The sequence below is a fragment of the Prionailurus bengalensis genome, chromosome E4 (assembly GCF_016509475.1).
Source record: "Prionailurus bengalensis isolate Pbe53 chromosome E4, Fcat_Pben_1.1_paternal_pri, whole genome shotgun sequence".
Taxonomy (NCBI): Eukaryota; Metazoa; Chordata; class Mammalia; order Carnivora; family Felidae; genus Prionailurus; species Prionailurus bengalensis.
Window position 1 is genome coordinate 13,045,687 of NC_057360.1, and position 18,710 is coordinate 13,064,396.

At 40.6% G+C, this 18,710-nt stretch overlaps 1 long non-coding RNA gene across 2 annotated transcripts; it reads left to right on the forward strand.

The window, feature by feature from the left end:
* The first annotated feature begins 13,507 nt into the window (after positions 1 to 13,507).
* Positions 13,508 to 18,127, forward strand: LOC122475966. Of its 2 annotated transcripts, XR_006295347.1 has the most exons (3): positions 13,566 to 13,780; positions 14,803 to 14,959; positions 17,872 to 18,127. It is a non-coding gene; the product is annotated as an uncharacterized LOC122475966 (long non-coding RNA). The 2 variants fall into 2 exon arrangements; XR_006295346.1 differs by lacking the exon at positions 17,872 to 18,127 and having other exon boundaries at positions 13,508 to 13,780; positions 14,803 to 14,988.
* The last annotated feature ends 583 nt before the right edge of the window (positions 18,128 to 18,710 follow it).

Sequence of the window (18,710 nt, forward strand, 5' to 3'; positions counted from 1 at the left end):
TTTAAAAAATGCCATCAAGCTAGGTAAACGGGCCCTAGTTCTAGTCTAGTTATCCTGTAGCCATGACCGTGCTACCCCTGCCTATACCACATCACCAGTTCAGTATTGCTTACAGTTTAATTTTCTTCCGTGGTAGAATTTACACACAGTGAAATGCATAAATTTTTTTAAACATTTTTTTTTAATTTTTTGGGAGAGAGACAGAGACAGAGACAGAATGTGAGCAGGGGAGAGTCAGAGACATGGGGAGTCACAGAATCCGAAGCAGGCTCCAGGCTCCGAGCTGTCAGCACGGAGCCGGACGTGGGGCTCGAACTCACGAACTGTGATATGACCTGAGCCGAAGTCGCACGCTTAGCCGAGCCACCCAGGCGCCCCAATCTTTGCGTAAATCTTAAGCAAACACTTGCTGGGTTTTGAGAAACATATGTACACACAACACATGTAAACTTAAGTCCCTCTCAAGAAATTAAATACTGTTATCACCCTACAAAATTCCGTCCTACCCCTTCCTAGTCAATCTTTGCTCTCCTCCTTCTACAAAAGCAACCATTTATTCTAATTATTACATTATCGATCATTTCTATTAAATTTTACTTCACAAAGTAAAATTGTAAATAGAGTCTGTAAATAGAGTCATACGACATTTGTCTGGCCTTTAGAGCTTATAACATGTTGATGACATTATCCACATTGCGTACTTCGTTCCTTTCTATTGTTGAAAAGCAGTCCATTGGGTGAATACACTCCAGTGTGCTTTTCCATGTTTTCATTGATAGACCAGCAGGCCGCTCCCAGTGTTTAGCTATTATTCAGAAAGCCGCTGTAAAGTTTTCTATGCAAGGGTTTTTCGGAAATACATTTTCATCGCTTTTATGCAAACGCCTTAGGATCCTATTGCTGGATTCAAGCTACATTGTAATTTCGGTCTTGCAGGAAGCTCATGAAAGATCAATTGTTTCTATGTATAATGAGGAATCGCAGAAGAGTTAGGTTACTTTCTCAAGATTATTCACCTTGTGGGAGGTAAATACCGACACCCAACCCCAGGCCTCTCTGAGCCTAAAGACCTTGTACTTTCCATGACATCGGTTGGGCAGGAGAGACATTTGTCTTCGGTGTATTTCATTTCTCGTGGACTCTAGCCGAAAGCGTGCTCGAACTTTTCTTGCCTCATGGTACTTCATCAAACCTTACTTCTGATTTCCCTTTCTTTAAAGTCTGTCTTGCTGCCGTGTGACAATGAGGGAACCGGACAAAACTAACTCACATTACCCGTCCCAGTAGCATATTCCATAACACAATTAAAATTTGCAGTTTAGGGGCACCTGAGTGGCTCAGTCTGTGGAGCGTCTGACCCCTGATTTTGGCTCAGGTCACGATCTTACAGTTCACGGGGTAGAGCCCTGCGTCACGTTCTGCTCTGATAGTGTGGGGCCTGCTTGAGATTCTCTCTTTCTGTCTCTCTCCCTCTGTCTCTCCCTCTCTTTCTCTCTCTCTCTCAAAATAAATTAAAAAACATTTAAAAATTTTGCCTTTTATGCTTTTAATGTTAACCTGTCTTCAGTTGCATTGTGGAAAACAGGGGTAATAACAGTACTTACCTCTTAGGACTGTTTATTTAAGAAATACTAGTTAAATAAATATTATATGACAGGTACTAGGGATAGAATAATGATCACAATAGGGGGAGGTACTGTTTTCATGCAGATTTGAATTCAGACAGGAAGGGACTGTAATGAAAAAAGTGCATTAATTAATCTACTGTTACAAACTGATAAGTGCTCTGGAAGCAAGGAATGTAGTCTTAAGAAAGGATGAGTTTGCAGGGACGCCTGGGTGACTCAGTCAGTTAAGCATCCCATTCTTGATTTCGGCTCAGGTCATGATCTCATGGTTCTTGAGATCGAGCTCTGCATCCGGCTCTGCAGTGAATACATGGAGCCTGCTTGAGATCTCTCCCTCCCCCACTGGGGCTCTCTTTCTCTCAAAATAAATAAATTTTAAAAACTTAAAAAAAAAAAAAAGAAAGGATACGTTTTTTTAGGGTGGGTTCCCAAAGGAGTGGATGCATTTCAATATTCAAGGGGGACTAGGAATTCAGCTCTATTTCTAGAAGCTCCAGGTATCTGTAGAGCTCCAACCCAAGCAAGAAGCCAGGTACAATTATAAAACAGGATCTCCTGTCTTTGCTTCCGGAGCATCTGGCTTCTCATGAATCTTCACCCCTTCTTCTGGGTACCCAGTGTTTGCCCTAATTTCCCAGAATTCTTTATGTCAGGCCTTCTTGAACACTCTTCTTTCTCTGGATTTATCCCTTTCCCCTAACTTGAATCTCACTCCCTTGGGATGTGAACTGTCAACATCTGAATAACTACTCACAGTGTCGTCCCTCTGGCATTCCCAAGCCTTCACTCAGCCTCAGAATAAAATTGATGAGGGCAGTCATTTCAAGCACTGTTAACAGCTAGCTCCAGGTGGTGCCATGCATGAGGAGCCATTATGCACAGTTGCTCAAGAAGGTGCTGGGTGCTTCAAGGACAGATGACCCCTCTCCCACTGGGCAACCCTGTCAGGTGGAATTGCTGCAAGATAAATTGACTACGTGGCCAGAGTCCTCTTGTAAAAGCAAATTCTTCAGACAAGACCAAGTAGGGAGAGGCCTTTATGAATTTGCAGCTTTGGGGAAAGACACAATCTAGATCCAAATGGGAAATCAAGGACAAAGACTAAAATGTGTTGGAAAACTGGATTTCTTGTAAAGCACAAAGGGCAAAGCACTGTAAGTTGAATGCAAAATTGTCTTGCTTGCAAGAGAAAAATTTTGAATCAGTTTCATAGGGGTATAAGTTACATATAGAGAATTCATCCGTGGTAAGTGTACATTTCAATAGGCTTTGGCAACTATACACAGTCAAGTGATCACACCATAAGCAAGATATGGAACAGTTGTGTCAACCCAAAAAAGTCACTCGAGCACCTCTGTAGCATGGGTTGTCTTTGATTGAATCGTATTTCCAGATTCTACTGAGGAAAAAGAGACAGACTTGCTGATGGGCTGGGTGTGGAGTGCCCAGGGCGACGCCAAGCTTTTGTCCTGAGAAATTGGGTGCATAGAGGTGTCCCTCTATAAGGGGCAGATGGAGGTGACAGGAGGCAGAGCAGTTTTGTGGGGGAGAATCAATAGTTTTGAACATTAAGGAGAAGCTGATTTATGCAAGACAAAATTTAATAGGTGGGTAAGCATCTAAAAGACTGGCCACAATAGAAAGTCAAAGAGATTCTTACTGACGTGACAATGGAGTCCAATTTTACATCTATGGTCCTGTCAGTCATTGAAGGAATGACGCTATCCGTGTCAGTTGTATTTGGGAGAACTTGCGTAAGCACCAACGGCAGATGACAACTGAGATAAAAATTGTCATTTGAAGTAGAGTGTGCCAGAGACATGAGATGTCCAGGCTTCTTGAACCCTCTCATTTTCCAATTCTGGGACTTCTTTTTTTAGGGCATTATATTCTAAAATCAAACCAAATTTAAAAGACAGAAAAAGACTTATTTGCACCAAATGCCCACTGCAACTTTCTTTATGATGACAACATATAGGTGATAACTTAAAAGTCTAGAAAAGAGAGTGTACACGTTAAGGAAGGTGCATTTTGATAGACTATAATAAAAATAGCTACTGTTGAATATTTACTATGTACTTGCCACTGTTCTAGAGTTTAGTATACATCATCTCATTTTATCCTCATAATTGCTCTATGGCATAGTACTGTATTACCCCATTTCACTGATGAGAAAAGTAAAGGGTGCATTCCTAGCTAACTTACGTCACGTAGACAGTTGGTGGTGAAGATAAGACTTGAATACAAGCAAGAGAACTCCAAAGCCTAGGGTCTTAGCCATAAGTAAAATCATCCACTACTGTGCAAATGTTGAGGGTGATTATGATGCATATGGAGTGAAGGTATAGAAAGTAACAGTATTATGTTAAAAAGGAAATAAAATACAAAGATTGTTTCTATGCTAGTTATAGCTCTGTGAAATTATGTACACACACGGGGAAAGACCAGAAGAAAATACAGAAATAAGCCCTCATATGAGACTACTGGAATTCTCGGTTCGTTAGGAACAACTAGAATTGGGAGTTTATTCATGGTTTTGCCAGATAAATTTTCTTTGAGAGGTAAGGGCAAAATCCAGGTGGCAGAAGGTTAGTGAGCAAATGAAACTGAAAGGGAGTATAGAAGGGAATGGGAAATGTGAGTGAAGACTGATCTCTCAGAGGATGGTGGCAGGTGTTTGAAGAGAGCCAGTGCAGGGGTTGTGAAATGAGGGGAAGAGACTAGAGGCTAGGAGGGAGGAAAAGGAAGAGAGAGACCTAAGGGGACAGGAGGAGGGGGCAGAGGGGGAGGAAAGGGAGCAGAAGGGAGGCCTAATGGTGAGGAAACAAAGGAGTACAGAGCCTTGCACATTGAGTTGTTCAAAATATTTATTAAATTGGAAGTTAAAGCTATTAGTTGGAGAGCTAGATAACCAAGGCATGCACATTACCTTCAGGAGCTCATTTCATTGCTGTGTGTGTGTGTGTGTGTGTAATAAAAACAGCTTTTTTTTTTTTTTTACTTTCCTGGGTGTATTTATGTACATATATGTGTGTGTATACATAAATATATATATGCAGAAAGCATAGTAAAAAAGAAGAAAATAAAATAATCCGTAATCCTACCTAAACAAAACTATGGTTAGAATTTTATTTTATTGTATTGTATTGTATTTTATATTATTTTATTTTTTTAAGGTTTATTCATTTCTCAGAGACAGAGCATGAGCGGGGGGGGGGGGGGGAGGCAAGAGAGATAGAGGGAGACACAGACTCTGAAACAGGCTCCAGCCTCCAAGCTGTCAGCACAGAGCCTGATGCGGGGCCTGAACTCATGGACCGCGAGATCATGACCCCAGCCAATGTCGGACTCCCAACTGACTGAGCCACCCAGGTGACCCTATGGTTAGAATTTTAGTAGGTAGTCTTCTTGATTATTCCTATTCGTACATGCACACATATGTATATTCATATTTCTTCCTACAAAGGCATCAACACTTGTAATCTCCTTTTTATCACTCAACAATATGCCATGAACATTTTCCGTGTTAATAAATAAAGGTATTTATTTCTTCCTCTTGAATCATTCTACAACATTCTGTTATATATAAATTGGTATACCTTATTTAACCAATCCTCTATTGATGGCCACCGGGTTATTATGAATTTTTAGTTGTTATAAAAAACAAAAACCAAAACCATTGTGTTGAGTATCCTTGTATATAGATCCCGTACAAAAGTCCACTTGTTTCCTTAAGAATTGCAAGGTCAAAGAGTTTGCATGTTGTTAAAGGTTCTTTTAACACAAATTACTCAAGTGAATTCCAGAAGGTTTGTAAACAACATCTCTTCCCAACCAACACAGTTAAGAACGCCTGCATTCCACACACCTTGCCATGTTGGGGTATCAGCCTTCTCTCTAATTTTTCCCAAAGCCTCTGTCCAGATGTGCACTCAGCATTTCCCCTTTCTCATTATGCATTGCCTCATGGGTACTTAGGAAGTATCTAGAAACTTCTGGAGGCTATTCCTAGTACTAGGAAATAAAACTTGACCTGACTTCAGGGTTTTTCCAGAAAACAAAAGAAGTTGAAAAGCATCGAGGCAACATTTTATATGTTCGATACCCTGATCACTAGTTCCCTGTGATGGGAAAATAAAGTAACTAAACCTAGGAAGAGTCTTAACAAATATGCAAAAATAGATCTTACGCAATGTAGGGAGCCATGGATTTTCCCCCAGAGTCAAAATTATGTCCACGTTTTTTCTTCTTTACTTTTTTTTTTTTAATTTTTTTTTCAACGTTTTTTATTTATTTTTGGGACAGAGCGAGACAGAGCATGAACGGAGGACGGGCAGAGAGAGAGGGAGACACAGAATCGGAAACAGGCTCCAGGTTCTGAGCCATCAGCCTAGAACCCGACGCGGGGCTCGAACCCACGGACTGTGAGATCGTGACCTGGCTGAAGTCGGACGCTTAACCGACTGCGCCACCCAGGCGCCCCTTTACTTTTTTTTTTAAAGAATAAATATAAAGGCATCATCTCTCAACCCTTGAAAACAAGCATGGGAATCACAAGAAAACATTTCATTCTTTTGAACTGTGATTAAGCAAACACTTAAGTACTAATACAATGTCAGACAAATAAACTTCAGAATTCTAGCAATTTATTATAGTTCTAATTTGCGATGAGGGATACCAGTAATACTCCTACTGATATCTTAGTAGAAATTTAAAATGTGTATTCATAACACTTAGTCATTTCCCTTTGAAAATAAAATCTTTTCAGCCTGCATGTAAAGTGGCCAGATGCCCAATTAGGAATCCTGAAACTCAGCTGGAATGAGTTAATAAGTACCCACGGCAAGTATAAACCAGATTATTAGATTAACCAAAATACCCCATTCCTCAACAATGAAAAAAAAATACTTGCAAGCTCATAAAATGAGCTGTCAAAGTGGCTTGGTAAATTTCTAAATAAGATTATGATATTTACATGTTCTTGCTAACCTATACCCTGATTAGAAATCAAACTGTGCCTAAATGGATCTCCCTTATTTTTTGCTGTTTCCCCTCAACCCTCACTCCTCATTTCCCGGAAATATTTTATTTTTGGACTGAAAGAAAGGTTATAGATTTTTGGAGTTTGTGTGGGTTTTTTGTTTATTTCTTGAAGGACAGAAAAAGATGAGCTATTTTTTGGATATATATATCAACTTATGTGTATATATGTGTCTATGCACTTTGCCTGTTAAAAATTTTTTTAATGTTTATTTATTTTTCAGAGAGAGAGAGAGAGAGACAGTGACAGAGACAGAGTGCGAGCAGGGGAGAGAGGGAGACCCAGAATCTGAAGCAGGCTCCAGGCTCTGAGCTGTCAGTGCAGAGCCCGAGGCGGGGCTCAAACTCATGGATTGTGAGATCATGACCCGAGCTGAAGTTGGACGCTTAACCGAGTGAGCCACCCAGGTGCCCCTACACTTTCCCTATTTTAAAGGCTTTATATTAGTGAATCAAAATGGATGAAATTTTAGTAACCCTAATTAGTCATTTGGCCACTCTTCTCACAGCTGAACACAGTTTTTTCCTGACAAGGAAGCAACGAAGAAGTATAAATATATATACACTTTTAATTTCTACTAAGAGGATGGATAAAATGTAACTGAGGTACCTTTGGGAAAAGAGGCACACTCTCATGATATTTAGTAAATTACTGGCATTCTGGAGTTTAGTCATGTTTTAAGTTAAATTAATAAGTTCATGTTTGCATAAATCTTTATGCTTGTTTTCAAGGAGTCAAGAGAGAAGTGCACTAATTAATTAAGCTCCTATAGGAAATAAAAGTCACATAAAGATAATGTTTAATACTTAGTTCAAATTGTTAGCATGAAAATTAACATAGATTATGACTAGATTATTAGGTTATCTAGATTACTAAATTATTGCCTAGATGATTACTAATATGATTTCTATATATCTTATCTCACTACTTAGATTGCAACAAATTTTGGACGATAGAGGCAGGGTCGACAGAGGTAGGGTCATGTCTTTCTTTTGCAGCTCCCTCCTTCTCCAGCTTTGAATAATAAGCATGAAACCCACAGTCTGTAAATGCCACTGTTTCAATACGTAAGTGATTTAGGGAATTAATGTGTAAATTAAAGCTGTGTGCGTTATGTTAAATGGGTCACTGACAGAAATGCAAAGACAACACAGAATTCCTTTTCCGTCCATCCAGAGGAATCAAAAGGGGGAAAGCTAAGTATTTCTTATCATTCACTAATGCCCTGTAATAGAAATGACTCATCAGCCATATTTGTCTTCTCAACAATAAAGTGCTCTAAAAAGAATATGTGTTCTCGTCATTTCTGCCCTATTCCATGAACAATAGGTGGGATTTTTTTTTTTTTTTAAACAACAGCAACAACAACAGAAACAGATGTTGGTGGTTGCTTAGCTGCTGGGCTGGTTCTAAGGCCAATTATAAAACAACAATGCCACCTGTTGGATAGAAAAAGAAAGCTTGGTACCATTTCTGTCTGTTCACTGGACAAGTGTTTATTGATGTCTCCTGTAGACATTGATGCAAAATGTTGGGCTGCAGTATACAAGGAAAGAAAAAAAGGAAAAACAGTCCCCGCTTGCAAGAATCATCCTATTTAGTCAAACAAATGAAATATTGTTTCTACTCATGGAAAAATGTAGGAGTCTGTTTTAAAACATGACATTCTGCACCCCTCCCCACCCCCGCCACCACCCAAGTCCTCCCAAGGATTTTTGTCTATCTTGGCATCGCTCTGTTGCTTCTTCTCACCCGGCGTGTTCACTCTCCTTTATTTATAGGACTGCTGACAAAAATAGCAATCTCTAACACATGTTACTTAATTAAGAGGAGACCTTACTTTTAATAAATCAGATAATTGTTTAAGAAGTCTGAAAAGATGGTTCCACCTGGAAGGCTTCTGCAGCTTTGCACTTTCCTCTCCACGTCATATTGCCATGCAGTCAGAAATCTCTAGAATGTCAAGAAAGAAAGTGTGATACTCTGAATAGTGAGATGACATGTGGAGCTCAGTCCCCAACCTGGAAAATCAAAATAATGTCTTTGTTTGGGACCGTATTAGAGTGTCTTCAGAGTTGGAAGCCTAACACCACTGTTCAAGATGGCGCCCTGCCACTCACCAGTGCGTCAGTCTAACGACGGAACCACTTGATGCTGTTGCTTTTCCCTTGCTAGCAAGCACTTAACAAAATGAACTTTGGCTGGGCTTCAGGCAGCAGAGAACGTCTGGAATTCCCTGCCCCCGTTGCCACATGTATTGGAAACCCAAGAGGGCATGACAGATGGGAAGGGAAGGTTGTATTATCCAAGAACAGAAGGGGTCTAAAGGAAACAGGCATCTCTATTTTCTTTTTTTTAATCTTTGTGAAATATATTTCCCCCTAGGACCTCTTTGGATTGATTTTCTGGCTACAAAGACCAACCTAGTCAGGTAAAGAAAAAGATAGGTGAGCACTCGGAACAGCAGATGTCACTTGTATGTCTGTACAAAAACAACTACAAGATAAGGTAATGCACAATGTCATCTGAACGTGAGTATGAGTGATTGGGGGTATTTATAGGTAATAAAAATTTCAATTAAGATAAACAGGGAAGATTTATCCAGGAAAGCTCCAATTGTAAGGGTAAAAGCAAAGCAAACATGGGATCCAATCAGAAAGAGAGCCAGACCATGGGAATCATTAGGACTGTCTGACGTTTTTCCACTTATTCTTCCAGGTACTTGGTACAACTGCATTTTCCTGCCTCATGGAAGTTAGTAGGGCTGTATGACTTACTCCAGTGAGGTGTGAGGGAAAACAGTGGATGTTATTTCTGGGCTTTAAAAGGCAGTACAGAATTTTCCATGTACCCTTTTCCTGCCTCAACAACTGTGGATCCAGGGGTTGAAGTGAAGCTTCTTTCAATCTGGTCTCTTGTAACCAATACCATCAGCGTCCGCCTGCTGATTCACATTAGGCATATACTTTTGTGGTGTTAAATCAAGATTTTGAGGTCTGTTTGTTACAGCCGCATAACCTGGTCCATCTTGACTGATACATGGGGTTTCCATGGAATATATAAAATAATTAACTAATAAAAGTAGAAGTAAGAAGGAAAGTCTTAAGGGAACTAAAATTAGGGTGGAACTAGAGGGAAAGCATTTAGTCATAAACCTTTCATGTGTAGCATACAATGTAAGCAAATATCTAAAGATATGTGGCAAACATACAGAGATATAGTAAACATATATACACAGACAGGTACAGATATGTGTATTTCTAAATCTTAGCCTTCCTCCCACTGAAAAACACATTGTTTCCTACTTCTCCAACCCTGAAAGCGGCAGTAGAAACAGCACAGGTGAGTGTATGTTTCAGGGAGCACCTTCCTCTGTCTATTCTTTTTATTCCCTAGGCTGAAAATTACAACATCAGCTGGATTCCCTGCTTCTGCCTTTGTCCACCCAGAGTTTATACAGTAGCAGAGCAATTTTATTAAAACATAAATCAGACTGTGTCACTTGCTGCACGACCCCCTCCACTAGCTCGCTGTGCACTCAGAAGAGCCAGTCCTTCTCCGAGCTCCTAAGGTCCTGTGTGTTTACTACCTCTGACTTCAACTTCCTCCCTGTCCTTACCTCCCAGCCTAGCTGTTCCTGGACTATATCAAGCACACTTCCTACTTAAGGGCATTTGTAGTTACTAGACCTTGTGCCAAAGTGCTCTCCCTTAGATATCTACACGGTTCACTCCTTTCTTTCCTTCTAGATTCTGCTCAGGAAGACCATTCCTGTCCACTTTTCACACTTGAATGACTATCAAAGTTACTAGGCTTTATTTTTTCTCTGTGGTATCTAAGACGCTCTGATATACTCCATATTTCCTGGGTCCTTGTTAGTAATCTGCTTCCCTAATGGAAAAGAATAAGTTCCATGAAGGCAGCTCCTGTGTTTATTTTGTTCTCCGTGGAATTTCGTCACCCACATGTGTACCTGGCGTGTGGCCATTATTCAATAATGATTATTTTCTCAGTGCTGAACCTCGGTGCCCCGCAGTGTGGCTTCTACTCCACCTTTGCAGTCTCTGAATTTGCCATTCGGTGAGCTGTCTGGGGTCAGGCACAGGATCAGAGCCGGAAGGCACTGTAGCCCCAGGAAGAAATTCACAGGGCTTAGCGCTGAGGTTCCCAAGTGCAGTCCATGACAAAGTTTGCAGTTGCCGAAGAAGCAAAGAGACAAATAAGGGCAGATTTTGAGAGTTTTTACACAAGGCTGATTTTTTTAAAGTTTTTTTTTTTTAATTTTTTTTTTCAACGTTTATTTTTATTTTTGGGACAGAGAGAGACAGAGCATGAACGGGGGAGGGGCAGAGAGAGAGGGAGACACAGAATCGGAAACAGGCTCCAGGCTCTGAGCCGTCAGCCCAGAGCCTGACGCGGGGCTCAAACTCCCGGACCGCGAGATCGTGACCTGGCTGAAGTCCGACGCTTAACCGACTGCGCCACCCAGGCGCCCCTAAAGTTTTTTTTTAATGTGTATTTATTTTAAGAGAGAGAGGGAGAGCATGCAAGCGGAGGAGGGTCAAAGAGAAGCAGAACGAGAGTGCAAGTGGAGAAGGGACACGGAGAGACAGAATCCCAAGCAGGCTCCGCACTGTCAGCACAGAGTCCGATTTGGGACTCGATCTCACAAACCATGAGTTCATGACCTGAACCAAAATCAAGAGTCAGATGCTTAACTGACCGAGGCACGCAGGCGCCCCTAATTTTTTAAACGTAAGATTGTGTCCTTGCACTTTGGCACTAATGTGTCCTTTCGTGTATGACATGATGATGGAACGCCATGACAGATGTTTGTTTTGCAGTTTGTTTGCGTTTTCCTTTTCATTGCCTTTACTTGGCAAGGTTGAAGAGTTTAGAGTCCCCGGTAATTTTCAGTTTTCAAATATTCCAGAATTATCTATCCTAAAAGATGAGAAACTGAAGCCAACAGAGATGCCATGACTCCTCCAGGTTCAAAGATCTGGGTTTAGCAGAACCAGCTCTAAGACTCATGCTCCCTCATTTCCAGGTGGTTCAGCTTTCTCTACACAAGACTCCTGCCCCCTGAGAAGCCCTCTGAGAATGACTACTTCTCCAACGTAGAGTGCCCTTTATCCCCTGACACTTGCTTGTCGTTGTTGTTTTATTTATTTTTTAAATGTTTATTTGAGAGAGAGAGAGCGCGCGCGCGTGCGCATGAGTGGGGGAAGGGCAGAGAGAGGGAGACACAGAATGTGACCCAGGCTCCAGGCTCTGAGCTGTCAGCACAGAGCCAGATTCAGGGCTCGAACTCACAAACTATGAGATCGTGACCTGAGCCGAAGTTGGACCCTTAACTGACTGAGCCACCGAGGCACCCTGCAACTTGCTCTTTTAATCATTAAGTACTTTGGGGCTCTAGTAAAAACTCAAGACTCTTCTTTCTCATTTTTTCTGTCTTTATTCCCCTCTAGGGAAAAAAAAAGTACCTTTTTTTTTTCATTTCTTGCCCTGCCCCCAAAGATGAAGACCACTGTCATGAGTCAGATTAAGAGAATAGGTACTTTTCGTTGGCAACTGGACAACTGGCAACTAGAGATTGTATTTTCTCCCTTAGAAATTTCAGTAATTTATTCAAATAGTTCTTTGTTCCTTAAAAGAACAATGTAGAAGAGCATAGAATAAAAGTCCCAACACTATTCCTCCCCCAGAGAAAACCACAGTTAACAATTTTGCATATATATATATATATATATATATATATATATATATATATATAAAGATATAGAATATGTCTAGGTATATATTACACTCTTCCTTAAAGACTGTTTGAGCTATATATATATATATATATATATATATATATATATATGTAGTGTTCTAGCATGTGAAAACCTCATAAATTTGTGAAAGAACACACACACACACACACACACACACACACAATGAGAGAACATATACCACTATGCTAACTGGTTCTGAGGGGTAGAAGAATGATGTGTCACTTTTATACTAATAAAAATGGTGCTAAAAATATGACTTCAACAGAGAGCAAGCGAAGGTTGCATGAAATATTTAGTGAACTCAAAGAGTTTAAGAAAGTCAGTTCTAGGGGTGCCTGGGTGGCTCAGCTGGTTATGAGTCTGACTTGATTTTGGCCTAGGTCATGATCTCACAGTTCGTATGATCGAGCTCCCCATTGGGTTCTAGGCTCACAGCAAGGAGCCTGCTTGGGATTCTCTCTCCCTCTCCCTCTTTCTCTGCCCCTCCACTGCTTGTGTGCATGCTCTCTCTCTCTCTCTCCTTCAAAATAAATACATATTTTTTTAAAAAGTAGTCCTAATAAGATAAAGTGTCTGTGTTAGAAGCAAACTGAACGGTTAGCACAGGATAGGAGGTGAGTAGAAGGCTGTTCTGTGTGTAGAACATTCCTGGGTGTTATATTGTCTGATCACCCCTTTGCTGCCCTGGATGTTGTTTTGCACATTTCTCAAGTATTGTGTGTGTGTGTGTGTGTGTGTGTGCGCGTGCGTGCACAATGTGTGCATCTTGCAAATATCCAACTAAACTCTAAACTTCGTTGTAGGCCAGAACCTTGTCTCCATGTGCTCATTATTGCCCTAAACAGAGGGCCTGTGCAATACCCAGCACCAGGTAAACACTGAACCTCTGCCACGTCGACTTCTGCGTTTGTTTACGCTCTTCCTTAAAGACTGTTAGAGCTAAAGATGGCTCGAGCTGTTAAGAAATTCCTTCCCCGTCTCTGGTACTATAGTGGCTCATGAGCTTCTTCCGATTATGTTTCTTGTTGTCTTGGAATCTGGCCTATAAACAGAGAATGCTAAGTGCACACCACATCACAATCAGCAAGGACTGGTCATCACAGCTGACACGGAGAATGGAATGCGCTCTCTTTGTAGAGATCGTGGCTCTGGAGAGAAGGTTCAAATTTTCATGAGCCAAACAACCGATCATAGCACCTTCCTGCCACCCAGGATGTCCTGACTTCTATATGGGAACCATCTGGGCCACCATCATGTGGTGTACATCATGATCACCATCAGTAAACTTGGAACATCACTGAATTCCAAGATCAAAAGAAACCTTAAAGGTATCCTCATCCAACATCCATCTTCTTTATGGTTAAGTGATTGATGACTGTTAGTAATTTACATAATACATTTATTGTTGGGAAGTTTTCTTTTCACCCATACGAGGATTTGAAATCTCCCTTCCTAAAACTTCTACCCATTGTTTTGCTCATTCAGTCATATTTAAAAATTGACCTCTTTGTATGTCAGATTCTGTGTCATGTGGTGAGGCTAATAAGATGGTAAGGCCACATGTGCTTTCAACAGCCTAGTGGTTGGGTTGGAAGCTAATTACATAAGTATATAATAAACAGGCTGTATTTGTGTGAAATAATTCCTAGTTTTGTTTAAAAGCAGGGTGGAGGAGCACTTAACCCAATCTGGCTGGCAGGGTAAAGGAATGGAAGCTTCCCGATGTATGTGATATGTCACTTCTCTCTCTAGCTTGTTAGCCAGGGAACTATTTAACCAGCTATGGGTCAGCCCAATTATATCATCTAGACAAAACTTCCACATCTTTTCTGCAAACATGATACTCTTTGCTGGGGCACAGTGACTGAATCCCCTTCGTTCTTTTCCCCACTCCACTCCCACCCCTATGTAGAAACAATGGCATTTGAGAAATTGACCCCAACTCCAACCATCATATCATATCCCTTGCCGGGATCCCTAATCTAAGCCTATCAGTGCATGGCATTCCACTGATGACAAGTACTCGGTTTTATTTATTTATTTATTTATTTATTTATTTATTTATTTTTATTTTTTAGAGAAAGAGAGTGTGTAAGCAGGGGAGAGGGACAAAGAGAGAAAGAGAATCCCAGCAGGATCCACCCACACTCAGCACGGAGTCCCATGTGTGGCTCAATCCCACAACCCTGGGATCATGACCTAAGCTGAAATCAAGAGTTGGCTGCTCAACTGTCTGAGCCACCCAGGTGCCCCAAGGACAATTACTGTTCAAGGAGTGGGAACATTATGAAGGGAAAAAATATGTTCTGGGCTTGGGAGTGGCATACTTTCTCTCATGTTTTCTTTCCAGAAATGAATGAGGCAACATGTAGCCTATTTTCTACCAGTGAGCAACTTACATCCATGATGAAGCCAACACTGTTATCAGAAGAGAGACAAAAGGAACTTGGATCCTTGATCACATCGCTGAACTGGATGAACCAGTCCTGACACACACTTCCAAGCATGTAAGCCAATAAACGTACTTACTCGTGAAGCTAGTTTCATCTAGGTTTTCTGTTACTCACTTCTAGAAGCATCTTAAGTGTTTAACTCGCCTAAAGCTTTATTAAAGCAAAACGATAGAATGTCTGTGTTTTTTCCCCTCAAACAACCAGTCTCATAATATTAAGAAGGGAAAGAAAGTTTCTTCGGTATTCTTGTTTTTGTGAATCAATTATGGTTCCTTGGGCCCAAAGGCATATTTTCCAGCAGAAATGTTCTTGATTCACTTACAGAATGGATAACAGTTGGAAGCAATTCAGCTCCACAAGTATTGATTACATGTCTACTCTTTGCCCTGCATTATGCTGGGCACTAAGGTATATGCAAAGTGCTTCTGAATAAGATGTGGCTCCTTTCTTCAAGGAGTTTAAAACCCTTTGGAAATCAAATGTAATATAAAGAGCTTGAGCTTTGGTGTCATATACCGAGTTTCAAATCTTGCCCTGCCTATTATATGTCTGGCACTCTACGTAGGCTGTCTCCTTCAATCTTCACATCAACTGTTAAGGTCATTATTTATGAATGAGGAAATTAAGTTCAAAGAGGTAACTAACTTTCCCAAAGTGACTTGTCAGACATGATGGCGCTGGGAAATGAATATAGGACTGAGTCCAAAACCAAAGGTATGACCAATGTTTAGGTGGGAGTTGAATGTGCCATTAATAGGCAAACACCCCCAGCCAGCCAATTTATGTCTATTGTAGTTCTTCTGTCTTAAAGATATGCTACACTCCCAAGTAGTTCTTCTGTCTTGAAGTCAAAGGTGGTGCTCGGTTGGTCTTTTAGGGGAAAAAACTCTCAAGTGAGACAAAAGCTCCATCTGATGGCAATTAGTGCAAGAGCATTGAACACTTTTTTTTTTAAATTTATTTATCCATTTAATGAAGATTTATTATACCTAATATATGACAGGCATTGTGCTAAACACAATGAAGAATACAAAGATTCATGAGGTTCAGTTTCTGCTCAGAAGGAGCTATGGCCTTTTAAGTAACAATAACTGCCATGCATCAAACGTCTACTAACTGCTGGGCATTTTTTCATAATCATCTGTAATCTTTAAATGGCAGGGCAGTATTTTTGTGCCCATTTTATGGATGCAGGAACCGAGGCTTGGAAAAGGCTATGCCCAAGTCACACAAGCAAAGTCAAGACTTGAAAGCAAGTCTGACCCCAATGCTTGTGTTCTTTGTGTGGCGAGCCACCTAAACTTGATTGACAGAAGCAGTGCCCAATAGGTGCTCCTTTTTTATTCTCTGCTCCTACCACAGTGCTGTCCGCTTAGGCACTCAGTGACTCCACCCTGTTCGTTTTTAGTTCTGTAGCCGAACTCTATCCTCTTGTCCTGATGGTTACCAAGTGATTGGTTTTGAGAAATCTGAGATCCGTTCCCAGTTCTGTTGGCCACAATAGGCCTTCTTGTCCCTCTTGTAAACTGGCTATACGATTTAGATGCAACAAATACATTTCGAACACCTACTAGGTATGCCGGTCCTTCCACATATGTTGTTTCATGACTTCCGTTTTTGCAAATAATGAATTTGGGGCTGTCATACATTGCTCAAGGTCACTCACATTGTTAAACGTGGGTCTAAGATTCAAATGCCAGGTCTCTCGACGATCCAGCATAGCTTGAAATATATATCCAAGTTTTCAATATACTTTCCAGGATATGTCCAAGTCTAATACAATTTCTGCTACACCAGATGTGAACGCTGTTGGGTTTTGTATGCTGAGAACTACTTTCATTTAAAGCATTTACTCTCTTTCTTCCTCTCGGAATATTTTACGTCTATGCAACCTCTGCTTTTTTCCTTGGTGTCTCATAATTACTGGTCCTGGCTCCACGCTCTCTCCCATAACTATTCCCAGAGGCCAGCTCTCACCATGTTACAGCCTGTCTCCTACTTAAGTTTTCATGAGAAATGCCTCCTTTGTGGCATTTACCAAAGAGGGGGAAAGTCTCCCAAGCTCCTCTAAATAGCATAAAGTACTGCTTTTCTCATAGTCTTGAAAAAGTTTCTTTTTCTTTTCTTTTTTTAACTCTATGGCCTGTCCCACGAGTAAGACCTAGACAGCTTGCCACATGAAATCTCTTTGAGTAGACTTTCTTCAAAACTTTGGTCTGCCTGAAACAGTGATTTACTCTCCTTAGCCCCAGGTAATCTCTTGGGAATGCTTTGTTATTTTCAGAAAGAAGAAAATAGCAAATTAAACATGTGAGATTTATTTTTAAAATTAATGTTTATGGTAAAACTCAGCAGAGGTAAGGACCTCATTGGGGTAAGGCCACAGTAGTTCTTATGTCTGTTACCTTGTGAAATTCTCAGTAACACATTAGATTTTTCTGTATTTCCTTCATAAACCCATCTTGTTTGACACTTCAGTGTGGTGACCCTTGGACTGAATGGAAAGAGTCTAAATGAGAAAAGAGCTAGGGTCATTCACTGCTACATTCAGAAGCTGTTAAGTGTTTTTGGAGTTCTCTCAAGAGAAAGTTGGCATGAAGTGAGATTCAGAGTACCCTTTACTTGTAAAAAGGACAAGTGGGAAAAAATGTCCTTGTCTTTTGAGAAAATAAGCAAAATCATGCTTTCAGCAAAATCGTGAAAGCAGATGCAGCATCAGCAAAGTAGTGAAAAGCAATAACTGAGAAGTCTGATAGACCAGAGTGCAAATCCCATCCCAACTGCTTATTAACTGCAAGTGGTTTAATGTCCCTGGGGTTGACCATAGTTACGACTTCATAGGATCGTTGTGAGGTTTCAATGAGCTAATGAAAGTAAAGCACTTAGTAAAGCATAACTTCCCTGATGATCCTACATCTGGTAAATATCCCAGCTGTTATGATAATGATTATGATTATTTTTTCTAGACGTATCTCTTCAGTGAAGTCCAAGGGCTGTGCAACAGGATGCTTCCACTTGGGCATCTGGTCATCACCTCAAGCGTATAATCCTGTACAGCAGAGATGGATTTTTCTGAGATCAAGGAGAAAGGACAGATGGGACCAATGACATTGACCTTGGAGATAGTTTTAAATTGCTCATTGACATTCTCACTGCGTGCTTGTTGAGGCAATTAGCCTTCAGTCTGTATAAGTATAGGTGATTAGATTTCCTAATAAGGACCGGTTAAGAAAGATTAAATCACTCAAAGTCTCAGCCTATGTCTTCCGAAATCACGGAATATAAATCCCATGATTTGAGGGGGAGAAAGTTGGGCAAGAAGGAATCTGAAAGCTATTAGGTGACATTGAGAATGGCTTGGAGAAGAAAGGGACAAATTGAACATTCAGCTGATTATCCAGATTGTGCAACATAGGCCTGACAACCCAGGAACCTTTAACATTTAGTTCTTTAGCAGAATTTAAATTCCTGTCTCACTCTCCTTAAGGGACATCCTAACTCTGGAGCTGCTCCTGAAATTGCCAGTGACCTCTGTTGCAAAGAGACTGTTTCATTGAGAAACTTACCTTAGTCAATCTTTACCAGAAATGATCCCAAAAGCACATGCTAAAACGGGATTTTGGATTGTATGACCCCCTGCCTGGCTGATAATAAGGACCACATTACTGGAGAACTGCCCTTATAGCAAAAGAGTTTATATATTAATTAATTAATTAATTAATTCTTGTATTTACCTGGCACTAAACCAGGCCAAAAAAAAAAAAATTGGGATTATCCTTTATAATCCAGGAGCTTACATAGTATT